The sequence below is a fragment of the Pongo pygmaeus genome, chromosome 1 (genome assembly GCF_028885625.2).
Source record: "Pongo pygmaeus isolate AG05252 chromosome 1, NHGRI_mPonPyg2-v2.0_pri, whole genome shotgun sequence".
Lineage (NCBI taxonomy): Eukaryota > Metazoa > Chordata > Mammalia > Primates > Hominidae > Pongo > Pongo pygmaeus.
Genome location: NC_072373.2, coordinates 81,140,012 through 81,142,786, shown reverse-complemented (window position 1 = coordinate 81,142,786; position 2,775 = coordinate 81,140,012). Strand labels below are relative to the sequence as shown.

Sequence of the window (2,775 nt, the reverse complement as noted above, 5' to 3'; positions counted from 1 at the left end):
TTTGTGCTCCTTCAGACTTTTTGATGAAGGCATTTAAGGCTGTCAACCTTTCCTCTTAACATCGCCTTTGCTGTATCCCAGAGGTTTTGATAGATTGTGTCACTGTTATTGTTCAGTTCAAATAGTTTTTTAATTTCCATCTTGATTTCATTGTTGACCCAATGATCATTCAGAAGCAGGTTATTTAATTTCCATGTATTTGCATGGTTTTGAAGGTTCCTTTTGGAGTTGATTTCCAATTTTATCCCACTGTGGTCTGAGAGAGAACTTGATATAATTTCAATTTTCTTAAATTTATTGAGAATTTGTGGCCTATCATATGGTCTATTTTGGAGAAAGTTCCACTTGCTGATGAATAGAATGTATATTCTGTGGTTGGGTAGAATGTTCTGTAAGTATCTGTTAAGTCCATTTGTTCCAGTGTATAGTTAAAATCCATTGTTTCTTTGTTGACTTTCTGTCTTGATGACCTGTCCAGTGCTGTCAGTGGAGTATTGAAGTCCCCTATTATTATTGTGTTGCTGTCTATCTAGTTTCTTAGGTCTAGTAGTAATTGTTTTACATATTTGGGAGCTCCAGTATTAGGTGCATATATATTTAGGATTGCGATATTTTCCTGTTGGACAAGGCCTTTTATCATTATATAATGTCCCTCTTTGTCTTATTTAACTGCGGTTGCTTTAAACTTTGTTTTGTCTGATATAACAATAGCTACCCCTGCTTGCTTTTGGGGTCCATTTTCATGGAATTTCTTTTTCCACCCCTTTACCTTAAGTTTTTGTGAGTCCTTATGTGTTAGGTGAGTCTCTTGGATGACCCACAGTTTAAATGTCAGTCAGTCTCCTTCTACAACCACCCTAGAGTTTGTTCAGTGGTCTTAAATTTAACAAACTAGCCATAGCGATTGACCTAGAAGCAAGGCAAAAAGCTCTGCAACAGGGACTTCTTATGGAATTTGACCCAGCTACTACCACAGCTGAAAATCCAATTTGTCAATTGCTATGTTTAACCCCAATACCCAATATGGTCTCATACAACAGGGACCACTCAGCTAGCTGGTGGCAAGTTGATTACATTGAATACCATTCTACATGGAGAGGGAAAAAATTTATCCTCACTAGAATACAGTTGTTATCTATTTAGATTTGTTTTCCCTGCCTACCACTCTCTGCCAGCACCAATGTGGACCTACTGAATGTTAATAGAAAATTGCAATGATCACATAAAGACAGTATCACAAGGGAATAAAGGTTAGGGTCTCCTCACCAGATAAAATCCCCATCCAGCTGTGGGTTTGGCTGGATGCAAAGGAAAACGGAATGGGTAGTCAGTAATAGAAATCATGAATAAATTGCCACTTATTTCTGGTTGTCCATGAAAATCACTGACACGTAAATAATGTAGTCTTGTGTTGGTGTAGTCTTGCCAGCCAAAATGATTTCATTGGGCTTTTCCCTCAGAAGCTTACGTTATAAAAATAATATGGTCTCTTTCGGTTCCAGGTGCTTTGGGAGCTGGGTGTTACAGTGCAGACATGGCCAAGTCCAAGAACCACACCACATGCAACCAGTCCCGAAAATGGCACAGAAATGGCATCAAGAAACCTCGATTGCAAAGATATGAATCTCTTAAGGGGTGGACCCCAGGTTCCTGAGGAACATGGGCTTTGCCAAGAAGTGCAAGAAGAAGGGCCTAAAGAAGATGCAGGCCAACAATGCCAAGGCCATGAGTGCACGTGCTGAGGCTATCAAGGCCCTCATAAAGCCAAAGGAGGTTAAGCCTAAGATGCCAAAGGGTGTCAGCCACAACCTCAGTCAATTTGCATACATTACCCACCCCAAGCTTGGGAAGCGTGCTTGTGCCCGCATTGCCAAGGGGCTCAGGTTGTGTGGGCCAAAGGCCAAAGCCAAGGATCAAACCAAGGCCCAGGCTGCAGCTCCAGCTTCAGTTTCAGCTCAGGCTCCCAAAGATGCCCAGGCCCCTACAAGGACTTCAGAGTATAGATCTCTGTCTGCCAACATGAGGACAGAAGGACTGGTGTGACTCACCCTGGGCTGCCATCAGCATGGGGCTGGTGTCTTCCTGTGCTATTTGTATAAATAAACCTGAGGCAGGAAAATAATAATAATAATATGTTTTCTTTCTCAATTAAAAACTTACATTTCAATAGTAATTATACTTTTTCAAATTTTTACATGCTGCCCCCAAAACACTTATATGCCTCCCTGGTAATAGATTAAGAATGAGTACTTCAGATCAATGCACGGGACTCTACAGCTGGGGTGAAGTTAGTTCTCTTGTGGGCTACACACTCCTAGAAGTAGAGCTCTTAGGAATGTACAGACTGCTCATAAATCAGTTAGTGTATTATTGTAGCACTCAATGGGCATATGTTTCCTCAGTGCTCTCAAAACCATTAACACATTATTTGAGTCATTATGAAGGTGTTCTATCCAAAGCCTTAGCATTTCTTTCTATCTTTAAGGTCAGTCACTTATAAAAAGAGATATTCAAGGTGAGACAATGTCACCTTAAGAAAATATACACACAGATTCCCATAAGGCAAATAATATGATTTTAAGAAACAAAACACTGAAGTGCTGTTTGATATCTAATTTGAAACTTTATTATGTTAGCAATTACATGAGTGGGGGTTCTTCCAGTAATTTTTCCATGTGATTATCCTGGCTGTTAGATTCAAAATGACCTTCATACAAAGACAGATAATATCACAAGCTAATGAGGAGAGGCGGTCCTGTGTAGGCAGGGCAGGAA

General features: G+C 40.2%; 1 pseudogene; it reads left to right on the top strand.

Annotated features, from left to right (window-relative positions):
- The first annotated feature begins 1,534 nt into the window (after nt 1-1,534).
- Nucleotides 1,535-2,043, top strand: LOC129038432 (large ribosomal subunit protein eL29-like; annotated as a pseudogene).
- The last annotated feature ends 732 nt before the right edge of the window (nt 2,044-2,775 follow it).